Genomic DNA, 17,123 nt, shown 5'->3' with positions numbered 1-17,123 from the left:
TTTCACTAGAATGACTCATCATTCCAAAGTTTTCAAATGCACTTCAATTCACAAGTTACCATCTAGAGTAGTCAATTTTATTTGTTAGCACTAGCAACTAATCATGAGGGGTGCTATCTAGCTTGTCAAGCTTTGAGGCTAACTTTACTACTCTTGTAACACTCTATACTTAGACCAAAGTTAACTATAAAGGTATTCTTCGATAAAGAAAGTAAAAGATTGAAGGGTAAAACTTGGGATGGGATCATTGCATATAAGGTAAATGGTAAGATTGCCTTGCTCAATAGAGCTTTGCACTTGCAAGAATATTAGCTTGCCTTGGTTGGTGTATTGATCAAAGTGGTCTTCCTCTTCCTGGAAGTAGACCTCCTCCTCCTAGTACTCCTCGGTACTAGCGTCTAAAAACGGATACGAGGTAACAATCACCAAACAAGATTCAAGAGCTAGACTAAGCACACCATGGCTTCACACAAACTATTCTAGTATCATGACACACATCACATATTAGTTGAATTGATTTTCTTTCTTTAAGAAAAATAATTTCCTCTCGTTACAATATAGATTAGAGTTTCTATTTAGTTCTTGGAGGAAATAATTTCCTCTCATTGAATCTTGTTAAGATTTAATCTCCACAAGTAAGTAATGTATGAACCCATGTTGACCAAGGTCAACCATTCATAATCATCAGTTGGGAGAAATGATTTAAATGAGGTAGAATACCTCATACCATATAACAATACCACTTATGATTTAACATCACCAAGTAATTCAATGTGAGAGTAAGTAGACCAGGGTCACAACCTCATATGAAGTTACTTGGGACAAGATTTAAATGAGAGCAAACCCCTTATAAGATTTACATAATAGTTTTGGACAATATCATTTGACTAGAAATAGCCATATAGTCCTTTATTTCAACTAGGCCATGATCACACAAAGTAACCATGCCATATTTTTACATAATCAATTAGAGTATGTGAAATTTGATCTATGAGAGTTGAAATCAACTCAATAGCATGTTTGGTTGATTTTAAAATAATGTTTGAAGTTGCAAAAGTCCCTGACTTGTTATTTTTGTCACATTATTTCTACAAAGAATCTCATGCTAAGACCAGTGTAGTTGTGTAGATATTTTCTCTAGCTTTCTATCCTTATGCAGTTCATCAAATTTGGTTGAGCCAAACTAATTCTATTTAAATTTGAAAAAGTATATGTGAGCAAATTAGATTTAAAACAGAAATTCGAATTTGAATTGAAAAGGCCGCGCGGGAAAAGTTACTGGGCCGAAACGGTTCAAAAAGAGAATTCCAGCCCACCACGCGTCTCGCACGCGTGGGCTGTCTGACGAGGTGGGCTCCACCTGTCAGCCTCTGTTAAAACGCGAAGCGGTACGGGGGTTTGTGAGGCGTAGGATTAGAGTTGGATCGGACGGCTCACACATGTCGTCATCTCCGGCGAGACTAGCTACTGGCGCGGCGAGGCAGGTGGTCCGGCGAGCTCACTGTGGCTCCAGCGATGGTTGGCAGTGTGCTCGAGGAAGGTGTAGACGACGGCGAACTCCCTAGTACCAGCGGCGTCTCCGGGGAGGGCTCCAATCGATGGTGAACTTCCGCGTTGGCTCACGGCAGTGGTGGTGCAATTGAGGGGCTACGGCGGCTAATGTCGATGGGCCAGTGGCTGAGGAGGTCAAGGGAGATGAGAGGAAGCTTGCGGTGTGGAGAAATCGACGCGGGGTGGTCTCCTTTTATATGCGCGGAAGGTTACCGTGGGTGCTGCGGCAAGTCGACCATGGCGCGGGCTCTCCGGTGGCGTAGGGAGGTAGGCGAGGGCGGCGTCCTGTTCCGCGTGTCCAGGCGGTCCTCTGGGCAGCGTCGGCTAGGCTAGGCGGTGCCCAACGCTGTCGGGTGGTCGCGGAGTACTGCGCGGCAGTGGCAGGATGCTGTCATCTTCTCCGGCAGCGGCGGGCGCGGGTCGGCGTCGCGAGCGTGTCTAGCGGATTCCTGGTGCAGTGAGGATGCTCAACGTGAGGAGAAGGGGGCCAGGGGTGGTGCGAGGTGGCGAGGCGACGCGTGGCCGTGGCGCGCTTCGGCAGACACGCTTCGACGCGTCCATGCCGTTCCTGTCGCGCCAGAGCATCGCGGGCGCGCGTTGGTCTGGGCGTTGTCGTCCACCGTTCGACCAATGGAGGGCACAGGCATGCTTAGGAGGTCAAGTGGAGGCAGTAGGGCAAGGTTGGCCAAGGTAGAGAGGAGAGATGCTAGGGTTAGCATGGGGCATGGTGAGCATGGTCGGCATGCCATTGGCATGGCCATGCTTGGCCTTCCCTAGGGTTTCTATTCAGAGGTTAGGGCTAGAGGGGACCAGGGGACATGGTGAGATCAAGTGGTGAGTAGGGTTTGGCCAACACTATTGAGAATAGTGATTTTCGGATTTGGGTTGAATTTGATCACAAGTGTTTGTCCAATTTGCTTCATGCAAGTGCACTTGGAAATTTTGAATGAGATGAAATGGACTTGCTTCAGATGATCAACAACACACATTGGTGGTGGTGGTATTCAAAAATAAAAAGAATTGAAGAATGTCAAATTGGGTAAGAACCAGAATCTGTTAAAAAGTCCCAACTTTGCTTGAGCATAACTTTTGATCTAGGATGAACTTGTACTGGTGATCTTTACCAAAGTTGTTCACTGATACGCGTGAAGCACATGTTCGTTGGGAACCCCAAGAGGAAGGTGTGATGCGTACAGCAGCAAGTTTTCCCTCAGTAAGAAACAAAGGTTATCGAACCAGTAGGAGTCAAGGACCACGTGAAGGTTGTTGGCGGAGGAGTGTAGTGCGGCGCAACACCAGGGATTTCGGCGCCAACGTGGAACCTGCACAAAACAATCAAAATACTTTGCCCCAACTTAACAGTGAGGTTGTCAATCTCACCGGCTTGCTGTAAACAAAGGATTAAACGTATGGTGTGGAAAATGATGTTTGTTTGCAATGAGCAGCAGATAACAATTATTGCAGTAGATTGTATTCAGATGTAAAAGAATGGACCGGGGTCCACAGTTCACTAGTGGTGTCTCTCCAATAAGATAAATAGCATGTTGGGTGAACAAATTACAGTTGGGCAATTGACAAATAGAGAGGGCATAACAATGCACATACATATCATGATGACTACTATGAGATTTACTTAGGGCATTACGACAAAGTACATAGACCGCTATCCAGCATGCATCTATGCCTAAAATGTCCACCTTCGGGTTAGCATCCGCACCCCTTCCAGTATTAAGTTGCAAACAACAGACAATTGCATTAAGTATGGTGCGTATTGTAATCAACACAAATATCCTTAGACAAAGCATCGATGTTTTATCCCTAGTGGCAACAGCACATCCGCAACATTAGAACTTTCTGTCACTGTCCCAGATTCAATGGAGGCATGAACCCACTATCGAGCATAAATACTCCCTCTTGGAGTCACAAGTATCAACTTGGCCAGAGCCTCTACTAGCAACAGAGAGCATGCAAGATCATAAACAACACATATATGATAGATTGATTATCAACTTGACATAGTATTCCATATTCATCGGATCCCAACAAACACAACATGTAGCATTACAAATAGATGATCTTGATCATGATAGGCAGCTCACAAGATCTAAACATGATGGCACAAGAGGAGAAGACAACCATCTAGCTACTGCTATGGACCCATAGTCCAAGGATGAACTACTCACACATCAGTTCGGAGGCGATCATGGTGATGAAGAGTCCTCCGGGAGATGATTCCCCTCTCCGGCAGGGTGCCGGAGGTGATCTCCTGAATCCCCCGAGATGGGATTGGCGGTGGCGGCGTCTCTAGAACTATTTCCGTATCGTGGCTCTCGGTAATAGGGTTTTCGCGACTAAGAGTTTAAGTAGGCGGAAGGGCAGAGTCGGTGGAGGCACGAGGGCCCCACACCATAGGGCGGTGCGAGCCCACCCTTGGCCGCGCGGCCCTGTGGTCTGGGCGCCTCGTCTCCCCACTTCGTATCCTCTTCGGTCTTCTGGAGGCTCCGTGGAAAAATAAGACCCAGGGCGTTGATTTCGTCCAATTCCGAGAATATTTCCTTTGTAGGATTTCTGAAACCAAAAACAGCAGAAAAGAGGAACTGGCGCTTCAGCATCTTGTCAATAGGTTAGTGCCGGAAAATGCATAATAATGACATAAAGTGTGTATAAAACATGTGAGTATCATCATAAAAGTAGCATGGAACATAAGAAATTATAGATACGTTTGAGACGTATCAAGCATCCCCAAGCTTAGGTCCTACTTTCCCTCGAGTAGGTAAATGATAACAAGGATAATTTCTGAAGTGACATGCTATCATAATCTTGATCAATACTATTGTAAAGCATATGATATGAATGAAGTGATTCGAAGCAATGGTAAAGACAATGATTAAACAACTGAATCATATAGCAAAGACTTTTCATGAATAGTACTTTCAAGACAAGAATCAATAAGACTTGCATAGGAGTTAACTCATAAAGCAATAGATTCTTAGTAGAAAGTTTTGAAGCAACACAAAGGAAGATATAAGTTTCAGCAGTTGCTTTCAACTTCAACATGTATATCTCATGGATAATTGTCAACACAAAGTAGTATGATGAATGCAAATAAGCAAGTATGTAGGAATCAATGCACACAGTTGACACAAGTGTTTGCTTCTAAGATAGAAAGAAGTAGGTAAACTGACTCAACATAAAGTAAAAGAAAGGCCCTTCGCGAGAGGAAGCGAGGATAAAATCATGTGCTAGAGCTTTTCAAGTTTTGAAATCATATAGAGAGCATAAAAGTAAAGTTTTGAGAGGTGTTTGTTGTTGTCAACGAATGGTAGTGGGCACTCTAACCCCCTCATCAAGCAGACTTTCAAAGAGCCGCTCCCATGAAGGACGTTATCTCTACCAGCAAGGTAGATCATCCCTCTTCTCTTTTGTTTACACATGTACTTTAGTTTTTATTTATGGATGACACTCCTCCCAACCTTTTTCTTTCACAATCCATGGCTAACCGAATCCTCGGGTGCCTTCCAACATTCTCATACCATGACTGAGTGTCTATTTGCGAGATTATGTTGCTTACTGATGAATCAGAGAAAAACATGTGAAGAGAATTATTAATGAAAGTTAATTAATTGGGGCTGGGAACCCCATTGCCAGCTCTTTTTGCAAAATTATTGGATAAGCGGATGAAGCCACTAGTCCATTGGTGAAAGTCTGCCCAACAAGATTGAAAGATAAAACACCACATACTTCCTCATGAGCTATAAAACATTGACACAAATAAGATAAAATAACTTTTGAATTGTTTAAAGGTAGCACATGAAGTATTTACTTGGAATGGCAGAAAAATACCATGTAGTAGGTAGGTACGGTGGACACAAATGGCATAGGTTTTGGCTCAAGGATTTGGATGCACGAGAAGTATTCCCTCTCAATACAAGGCTTTGGCTAGCAAGGTTGTTTGAAGCAAACACAAGTATGAACCGGTACAGCAAAACTTACATAAGAACATATTGCAAGCATTATAAGACTCTACACTGTCTTCCTTGTTGTTCAAACACCTCACCAGAAAATATCTAGACTTTAGAGAGACCAATCATGCAAATCAAATGTCAACAAGCTCTATGGTAGTTCTTCATTAATAGGTGCAAAGTACATGATGCAAGAGCTTAAACATGATCTATATGAGCACAAAAATTGCCAAATATCAAATTATTCAAGACATTATACCAATTACCACATGAAACATTTTCTGTTTCCAACCATATAACAATGAACGAAGCAGTTTCAACCTTCGCCATGAACATTAAAAGTAAAACTAAGAACACCAGTGTTCATATGCAACAGCGGAGCGTGTCTCTCTCCCACACAAGAATGCTAGGATCCGATTTTATTCAAACAAAAAAAAACATACAGACGCTCCAAATAAAGCACATAAGATGTGACGGAATAAAAATATAGTTTCACTAGAGGTGACCTGATAAGTTGTCGATGAAGAAGGAGGTGCCTTGGGCATCCCCAAGCTTAGATGCTTGAGTCTTCTAGAAATATGCAGGGATGAACCACGGGGCATCCCTAAGCTTAGACTTTTCACTCTTCTTGATCATATTGTATCATCCTCCTCTCTTGATCCTTGAAAACTTCCTCCTCACCAAACTCAAAACAAACTCATTAGAGGGTTAGTGCATAATCAAAAATTCACATATTCAGAGGTGACATAATCATTCTTAACACTTCTGGACATTTCAAAAAGCTACTTAAAGTTAATGGAACAAAGAAATCCATCCAACATAGCAAAACAGGCAATGCGAAATAAAACGCAGAATCTGTCAAAACAGAACAATCCGTAAAGACGAATTTTTTAGGGGCACTTAACTTGCTCAGATGAAAACGATCAAATTGAATGAAAGTTGCGTACATATCTGAGGATCATGCACGTAAATTGGCAGATTTTTCTGAGTTACGTACAGATGGGGCTACTCAATTTCGTGACAGCAAGAAATCTGTTTCTGCGCAGTAATCCAAATCTAGTATCAACCCTACTATCAAAGACTTTACTTGGCACAACAATGCAATAAAATAAATATAAGGAGAGGTTGCTACAGTAGTAACAACTTCCAAGACTCAAATATAAAACAAAAGTGCATAAGTAAAATAATGGGTTGTCTCCCATAAGCGCTTTTCTTTAACGCCTTTCAGCTAGGCGCAGAAAGTGTGAATCAAGTATTATCAAGAGATGAATCATTAGCATCATAATCAGGGGAGTTGGGAGTTTCCTCAACAATGCATTGTATCTTGTATATGTAAGTAGCTCCTCTTTCGTTGCTCTTAGGCTTACTATCCTCATCAAACAAATTTTCAGGAACAAGCCAAGCATAGTTATTTTCTAGAGCTTCACGCATTCCTAGGAGCTTACTAGGTATCGGTACTTTAATCTCCCCCCCATCATTGACATTATTAGTGTACTTTATTCTATCCATGTCCATCTTTTCAAGTGTTTTTGCAAAATCGGTGAAAATACCAAGCCTTTTATGCTTAATAAAAACTTTTCTAGCTTCTTTAGCTATATCACCAAATTCTCTAAGAAGGACATTTAAAACAAAATCTCTTTTTTCTCCTTCTTCCATATCACAGAGGGTAAGAAACATATGTTGCATTACGGGGTTGAGATTAACAAATCTAGCTTCCAACATGTGTACTAAAGAGGCAGTAGCAATTTCATAAGTAGGAGCAAGTTCTACCAAGTGTCTATCCTCAAAATCTTCAACCGTACTAACATGAGTGAAAAATTCTTCTATATTATCTCTTCCAATGATAGACCCTTGTCCTACCGGTATATCTTTCAGAGTGAACTTAGGAGGAAACATGATGAAATAAACAAAAGGTAAATAAAGTAATGCAAGTAACTAATTTTTTGTATTTTTAATATTGAGAACGCAAACAAGAAAGTAAATAAAGTAAATGCAAGTAACTAATTTTTTTGTATTTTTGATATAGAAGGCAAACAAAGCAGTAAATAAAATAAAGTAAAGCAAGACAAAAAGAAAGTAAAGAGATTGGATGTGGGATACTCCCCTTGCAGCGTGTCTTGATCTCCCGGGCAACGGCGCCAGAAAACAGTCTTGATACGCGTGAAGCACACGTCCGTTGGGAACCCCAAGAGGAAGGTGTGATGCGTACAGCAGCAAGTTTTCCCTCAGTAAGAAACCAAGGTTATCGAACCAGTAGGAGTCAAGGAACACGTGAAGGTTGATGGCGGAGGAGTGTAGTGCGGCGCACCACCAGGGATTCCGGCGCCAACGTGGAACCTGCACAACACAATCAAAATACTTTGCCCCAACTTAACAGTGAGGTTGTCAATCTCACCGGCTTGCTGTAAACAAAGGATTAAACGTATGGTGTGGAAAATGATATTTGTTTGCAATGAGCAGCAGAGAACAATAATTGCAGTAGATTGTATTCAGATGTAAAAGAATGGACCGGGGTCCACAGTTCACTAGTGGTGTCTCTCCAATAAGATAAATAGCATGTTGGGTGAACAAATTACAGTTGGGCAATTGACAAATAGAGAGGGCATAACAATACACATACATATCATGATGACTACTATGAGATTTACTTAGGGCATGACGACAAAGTACATAGACCGCTATCCAGCATGCATCTATGCATAAAAAGTCCACCTTCGGGTTAGCATCCGCACCCCTTCCAGTATTAAGTTACAAACGATAGAAAATTGCACTAAGTATGGTGCGTAATGTAATCAACACAAATATCCTTAGACAAAGCATCGATGTTTTATCCCTAGTGGCAACAACACATCCACAACCTTAGAACTTTCTGTCACTGTCCCAGATTCAGTGGAGGAATGAACCCACTATCGAGCATAGATACTCCCTCTTGGAGTCACAAGTATCAACTTGGCCAGAGCCTCTACTAGCAACGGAGAGCATGCAAGATCATAAACAACACATATTTGATAGATTGATAATCAACTTGACATAGTATTCCATATTCATCGGATCCCAACAAACACAACAGTTAGCATTACAAATAGATGATCTTGATAATGATAGGCAGCTCACAAGATCTAAACATGATGGCACAAGAGGAGAAGACAACCATCTACCTACTGCTATGGACCCATAGTCCAAGGATGAACTACTCACACATCAGTCCGGAGGCGATCATGGTGATGAAGAGTCCTCCGAGAGATGATTCCCCTCTCCGGCAGGGTGCCGGAGGCGATCTCCTGAATCCCCCGAGATGGGATTGGCGGCGGCGGCGTCTCTGGAACTATTTCCGTATCGTGGCCCCCGGTAATAGGGTTTTCGCGACGGAGAGTTTAAGTAGGTGTTGTCTACTGTTGGCTTCTTTTCCTGTAGACAGTGTTGGGCCTCCAAGAGCAGAGGTTTGTTGAACAGCAGCAAGTTTTCCCTTAAGTGGATCACCCAAGGTTTATCGAACTCAGGGAGGAAGAGGTCAAAGATAACCCTCTCAAGCAACCCTGCGATCACAATGCAAGAAGTCTCTTGTGTCCCCAACACACCTAATACACTTGTCAGATGTATAGGTGCACTAGTTCGGCGAAGAGATAGTGAGATGCAAGTAATATGGATGAGTATGAGTGGTAATAGCAATCTGAAATAAATATGGCAGCGAGTAAACATGCAACAGAACAGTAAACAAACGGCGCTTCGATGTTCCGAAACAAGGCCTAGGGATCATACTTTCACTAGTGGACACTCTCAACATTGATCACATAACTGAAACTACTCTACACTCTCTTGTTGGATGATGAACACCATTAATTGTGTAGGGCTACAAGAGCACCTCAATGCCGGAGTTAACAAGCTCCACAACATTCAATGTTCATATTTAAATAACCTTAGAGTGCATGATAGACCAACGCAATTATACCGAGTACTAACATAGCATGCACACTGTCAACATCAGCTATGAAAGGGGGAATAAATCACATCAATACCATCATAGTAATAGTTAACTTCATAATCTACAAGAGATCACAATCATAGCTTATACCAAGTACTACATGATGCACACACTGTCAACATTACATCATGGAGGAGGAATAATCTACTTTAATAACATCACTAGAGTAGCACATAGATGATATTCAACTAGATCACAAAGAGAGAGAGATGAACCACATAGCTACAGCAGAGCCCTCAGCCTCGGGGGTGAATTACTCCCTCCTCATCATGGAGACAGCGATGGCGGTGAAGATGGCGGTGCAGATTCCTTAAGGGGGCAATTCCCTGTCCCGGCAGGGTGCCGGAACAGAGACTTCTGTCCCCTGAATTGGAGTTTCGCGATGGCGGCGGCTCTGGAAGGCTTTCTGGTGTTTTGTCAATCCGTGTCGATGTTTTAGGTCAGGGAGCTTTAAATAGGCGAAGAGGCGGAGTCGGAGGGGTTACGGAGCCGCCAAACAATAGGGGGGCGCGGCCCCCCTCTTGGCCGCACCGGGCACACGTGTGGGCCCCCTATGGCTCTCCTCTGGTCCCTCTCGGGTGTTCTGGAAGCTTCGTGGAATTATAAGATGCCGGGCGTTGATTTCGTCCAATTCCGAGAATATTTCCTTACTAGGATTTCTGAAACCAAAAACAGCAGAAAACAGGAACTGGCACTTCGGCATCTTGTCAATAGGTTAGTTCCGGAAAACGCACAAATATGACATAAAGTATGTATAAAACATGTAGGTATTGTCATAAAACAAGCATGGCGCATAAGAAATTATAGATACGTTGGAGACGTATCAGCATCCCCAAGCTTAGTTCCTACTCTTCCTCGAGTAGGTAAACGATAAAAGAATAATTTCTGAAGTGACATGCTACCAACATAATCTTGATCATACTATTGTAAAGCATATGAGATGAATGCAGCGATTCAAAGCAATGGTAAAGACAATGATTAAACAACTGAATCATATAGCAAAGACTTTTCATGAATAGTACTCTCAAGACAAGCATCAATAAGTCTTGCATAAGAGTTAACTCATAAAGCAATAGATTCTAAATAAAGGCATTGAAGCAACACAAAGGAAGATTAAGTTTCAGCGGTTGCTTTCAACTTCAACATGTATATCTCATGGATATTGTCAACATAAAGTAATATGATGAATGCAAATATGCAAGCATGTAAGAATCAATGCACAGTTAACACAAGTGTTTGCTTCTAAGACAGAAAGAAGTAGGTGAACTGACTCAACATAAAAGTAGAAGAAAGGCCCTTCGACGAGGGAAGCATGGATTGCTATATTTGTGCTAGAGCTTTTATTTTTGAAAACAAGAAACAATTTTGTCAACGGTAGTAATAAAGCATATGCATTATGTAAATTATATCCTACAAGTTGCAAGCCTCATGCATAGATTACCAATAGTGCCCGCACCTTGTCCTAATTAGCTTGGATTTACATGGATTATCATCGCAATACATATGTTTTAACCAAGTATCACAAAGGGGTACCTCTATGCCGCCCGTACAAAGGTCTAAGGAGAAAGCTCGCATTGGATTTCTCGCTTTTGATTATTCTCAACTTAGACATCCATACCGGGACAACAGATAATGGAGTCCTCTTTAATGCATAAGCATTTAACAACAAATAATATTCTCATAAGAGATTTGAGGATTGTTGTCCAAAACTGAAACTTCCACCATGGATCATGGCTTTAGTTAGCGGCCCAATGTTCTTCTCTAACAATATGCATGCTCAAACCATTCAACTCATGATAAATCACCCTTACTTCAGACAGGACGAACATGCATAGCAACTCACATGATATTCAACAAAGGATAGTTGATGGCGTCCCCAGGAACATGGTTATCGCTCAACAAGCAACTTAATAAGAAATAAGATACATAAGTACATATTCAATACCACAATAGTTTTTAGGCTATTTGTCCCATGAGCTATATATTGCAAAGACAAAGGATAGAAATTTAAAGGTAGCACTCAAGCAATTTACTTTGGAATGGCAGAGAAATACCATGTAGTAGGTAGGTATAGTGGACACAAGTTGCATAGTTATTGGCTCAAGGATTTGGATGCATGAGAAGTAATCCCTCTCAATACAAGGCTTAGGCTAGCAAGGTTATTTGAAGCAAACACAAGTATGAACCGGTACAGCAAAACTCACATAAAAACATATTGCAAACATTATAAGACTCTACACTGTCTTCCTTGTTGTTCAAACCCTTACTAGAAAATATTTAGACCTTAGAGAGACCAATCATGCAAACCAAATTTTAGCAAGCTCTATGTATTTCTTCACTAATAGGTGCAAAGCATATGATGCAAGAGCTTAATCATGAGCACAACAATTGCCAAGTATCAAGTTATTCAAGACATCATACCAATTACCACATGTAGCATTTTCTGTTTCCAACCATATAACAATTAACGAAGCAGTTTCAACCTTCGCCATGAACATTAAAAGCTAAGAACACATGTGTTAATATGAACCAGCGGAGCGTGTCTCTCTCCCACACAAGCATTTATTCAGAGAATGAAAATAAAAAAAAACAAAAATAAAAGCACACAGACGCTCCAAGTAAAGTACATAAGATGTGACGGAATAAAAATATAGTTTCAATAGAAGAAACCTGATAAATTGTTGATGAAGAAAGGGATGCCTTGGACATCCACAATCTTAGATGCTTGAGTCTTCTTGAAATATGCAGGGATGAACCACGGGGGCATCCCCAAGCTTAGAGTTTTCACTCTTCTTGATCATATATCATCCTCCTCTCTTGACCCTTGAAAACTTCCTCCACACCAAACTCAAAACAAACTCATTAGAGGGTTAGTGCATAATCAAAAATTCACATGTTCAGAGGTGACACAATCATTCTTAACACTTCTGGACATTGCCCAAAGCTACTGGAAGTTAATGGAACAAAGAAATCCATCAAACATAGCAAAACGGGCAATGCGAAATAAAAGGCAGAATCTGTCAAAACAGAACAGTCCGTAAAGACCAATTTTTTAGGTGCACCAGACTTGCTAAAATGAAAATGCTCAAATTGAATTAAAGTTGCGTACATATCTGAGGATCACGCATGTAAATTGGCAGATTTTTCTGAGTTACCTACAGAGCCTACTGCTCAAATTCGTGACAGGCAGAAATCTGTTTCTGCGCAGAAATCCAAATCTAGTATCAACCTTGCTATCAAAGACTTTACTTGGCACAACAATGCAATAGAACAAAGATAAGGAGAGGTTGCTACAGTAATAACAACTTCCAAGACTCAAATATAAAACAAAATTGCTGTAGTAAAATAAAAACATGGGTTATCTCCCAAGAAGTGCTTTCTTTATAGCCATTAAGATGGGCTCAGCAATTTTAATGATGCACTCGCAAGAAATAAGAGTTGAAGCAAAAGAGAGCATCAAGAAGCAAATTCAAAACAAATTTAAGCCTAACCCACTTCCTGTGAAAAGGAATCTTGTAAATAAACAAGTTCATGAAGAGAAAAGTGACAAGCATAGGAAGATAAAACAAGTGTAGCTTCAAAAATTTCAGCATATAGAGAGGTGTTTTAGTAACATGAAAATTTCTACAACCATATTTTCCTCTCTCATAAAGATTTTCAGTAGCATCATGAGCAAACTCAACAATATAACTATCACATGAAACATTCTTATCATGAGCTGCATGCATAAAATTATTACTCTCCACATAAGCATAATCAATTTTATTAGTAATAGAAGGAGCAAATTCAACAAAGTAGCTATCATTATTATTCTCATCAAGTGTAGGAGGCATAGTATAATCATAATAAAATTTACTCTCCATAGTAGGTGGCACCAAAATACTACTATCATTATAATCATCATAAATAGGAGGCAAAGTATCATCAAAGAAAATTTTCTCCTCAATTCTTGGGGGACTAAAAATATCATGCTCATCAAAACCAGCTTCCCCAAGCTTAGAATTTTCCATATCATTAGCAACAATGGTGTTCAAAGCGTTCATACTAATATGTTCCATAGGTTTTTTAATTTTCGCATCAAACCATCCATGTCTTAACTCAGGAAATAGATTAAAAAGCTCCATGTTGCTTTCCATTATGCCTAACTAGTGAAATAAAAACAAGAAACAAAAAGATGCAATTGCAGGATATAAAGGAAATAGCTTCAAGCACTTACAATGGCACCAGAAAATAACTTAGTTACCTGGGACCAGTGTGTGAGTACCTTTTACCTTTCCTCCCCGGCAACGGCGCCAGAAAATAGCTTGCTGTCTACAGTTGGCTTCTTTTCCTGTAGACAGTGTTGGGCCTCCAAGAGCAGAGGTTTGTAGAACAGCAGCAAGTTTTCCCTTAAGTGGATCACCCAAGGTTTATCGAACTCAGAGAGGAAGAGGTCAAAGATATCCCTCTCAAGCAACCCTGCGATCACAATGCAAGAAGTCTCTTGTGTCCCCAACACACCTAATACACTTGTTAGTTGTATAGGTGCACTAGTTCGGCGAAGAGATAGTGAGATGCAAGTAATATGGATGAGTATGAGTGGTAATAGCAATCTGAAATAAATATGGCAACGAGTAAACATGCAATAGAACAGTAAACAAATGGTGATTCGATGTTCCGAAACAAGGCCTAGGGATCATACTTTCACTAGTGGACACTCTCAACATTGATCACATAACTGAAACTACTCTACACTCTCTTTGTTGGATGATGAACACCATTAATTGTGTAGGGCTACAAGAGCACCTCAATGTCGGAGTTAACAAGCTCCACAACATTCAATGTTCATATTTAAATAACCTTAGAGTGCATGATAGACCAACGCAATTATACCGAGTACTAACATAGCATGCACACTGTCAACATCAGCTATGAAAGGGGGAATAAATCACATCAATACCATCATAGTAATAGTTAACTTCATAATCTACAAGAGATCACAATCATACCTTATACCAAGTACTACATGATGCACACACTGTCAACATTACATCATGGAGGAGGAATAATCTACTTTAATAACATCACTAGAGTAGCACATAGATGATATTCAACTAGATCACAAAGAGAGAGATGAACCACATAGCTACAGCGGAGCCCTCAGCCTCGGGGGTGAATTACTCCCTCCTCATCATGGAGACAGCGATGGCGGTGAAGATGGCGGTGAAGATGGCGGTGGAGATGCCTTTCGGGGGCAATTCCCCGTCCCGGCAGGGTGCCGGAACAGAGACTTCTGTCCCCCGAATTGGAGTTTCGAGATGGCGGCGGCTCTGGAAGGCTTTCTGGTGTTTCGTCAATCCGTGTCGATGTTTTAGGTCAGGGAGCTTTAAATAGGCGAAGTGGCGGAGTCGTAGGGGTTACGGAGCCGCCACACAATAGGGGGGCGCGGCCCCCCTCTTGGCCGCGCCGGGCACACGTGTGGGCCCCCTTTGGCTCTCCTCTGGTCCCTCTCGGGTGTTCTGGAAGCTTCGTGGAATTATAAGATGCTGGGCGTTGATTTCATCCAATTCTGAGAATATTTCCTTACTAGGATTTCTGAAACCAAAAACAGCAGAAAACAGGAACTGGCACTTCGGCATCTCGTCAATAGGTTAGTTCCGGAAAATGCATAAATATGACATAAAGTATGTATAAAACATGTAGGTATTGTCATAAAACAAGCATGGAACATAAGAAATTATCGATACGTTGGAGACGTATCAGTAGGCGGAAGGGCTGAGTTGGTGGAGGCACGAGGGCCCCACACCATAGGGCGGCGCGGGCCCACCCTTGGCCGCACGGCCCTGTGGTCTGGGCGCCTCGTCGCCCCACTTCGTATCCTCTTCGGTCTTCTGGAAGCTCCGTGGAAAAATAAGACCATGGGCGTTGATTTCGTCCAATTCCGAGAATATTTCCTTTGTAGGATTTCTGAAACCAAAAACAGCAGAAAACAGGAACTGGCGCTTCGGCATCTTGTCAATAGGTTAGTGTCGGAAAATGCATAATAATGACATAAAGTGTGTATAAAACATGTGAGTATCATCATAAAAGTAGCATGGAACATAAGAAATTATAGATACGTTTGAGTCGTATCATTCACCTTGATGTGTACTTGGATGAGGTGCAAAGAGTTGGAATTGTTTGGTTTGAAAATCTCTAAATACAGAGGCTCAAAGTGGTGATTAGATTAAAAATGGCAGATTTGACCATTAGTGCATGTGAGCACAATTTGATTTCAAATTTGATTTGATTTGAGTTTATTTGATTCCATAAGTTTTAATAAGTGTTTAGTAACATAATACAACTAATGGTGCAAGCCAAATTGGTCTAGGTTAAAGATTTGCAAAAATGGCATAAACCCTATGTGAGGGTCTTGTGAATTTTCCATTTTATTTCTTTTCTTTTTATTTGATTTGCTTGATGATCTTCTCATGATCAAATTAGGGTTTTGAGTTGTAGAACATAAGCACACAAGCAATCATCATGGCAATTTCACACAATAATGCACAATTCCTATGCATGGCACTATATGCAAATAAAAGTTTTTGTTGGTTCTAAAATTTGAGTATTTGACTTCTTCCTCTTCATTGATTTGAAATTTGGGATGTTACAGAGATAGTCAAGTCTTTGGACCAGATATTCTCCAAGAAGCCAAAGATAAGGTTCACATGCTCCGTGAATACCTCAAGACTGCCCAGTCAAGACAGAAGAGTTATGCCGACAAGAGACGCCGGGAGATGACCTTCGATATCGGAGATTTCGTGTATCTCAAAGTATCACCCCTCAAAGGAATGCAGAGATTCTAACTCGGAGGAAAGCTTGCCCCCAGATATGTCGGACCCTTCAAAGTTCTGAGTCGCCGAGGAGAAGTATCATATCAGCTTGAACTACCGGAAGAAATGTCAGCGGTGCATAATGTGCTTCACATATCCCTACTTCGGAAATGTTTAGAAGTGCCGGAGAAGACGGAGGTGTTCAAGAACATCGATCACAGATCGGTGGATATCAACAAGGACTTGACTTATCCATTCGTATTCTGGAAGAAGCCTTCCGAACCACCCGCACCAGAAGTATCAAGTTCCTGAAGATTCAATGGAGCAATCATACCGAAGAAGAAGCCACTTGGGAGCGAGAAGAAGATATGAAGAACGAATTCCCAGATCTCTTTAGTACCTAGTTTTCTTTAAGATCTCAGGACGAGATCTTTTGTAAGGGGGAGGGTTTGTTACATCCCAAATTTCAAATAAATAAAAGAAGGTGGTTTCCAAATTTCAAATTTTAGACCTAACAAAAACTTTTATTTGCATATAGTGCTATGCATAATAATTGTGCAATATTGTGTGACTTTGCCATGAGGATTGTTTGTGTGCTTATGCATAATACTAAAACCCTAACTTTGATCCTTTGAAGATCACAAAGAAGAACAAAGAAGGAGAAAAGAAAGAAAATAGAAAATTGCAAAAACCCTCACATATGGCTTATGGCCATTTTTGAAAATACTTAACCTAGGCCATTTTGACTTGTGCCAATGGTTGAATAATGTTTCTAAACACTTAATAACACCATTGGAATCAAAGAAACTCAAATAAAATCAAATTAGAATTTAAATT

This window comes from Lolium perenne, chromosome 3 (genome assembly GCF_019359855.2).
Source record: "Lolium perenne isolate Kyuss_39 chromosome 3, Kyuss_2.0, whole genome shotgun sequence".
Taxonomy (NCBI): Eukaryota; Viridiplantae; Streptophyta; class Magnoliopsida; order Poales; family Poaceae; genus Lolium; species Lolium perenne.
Note: the sequence above shows the minus strand (reverse complement) of the source record.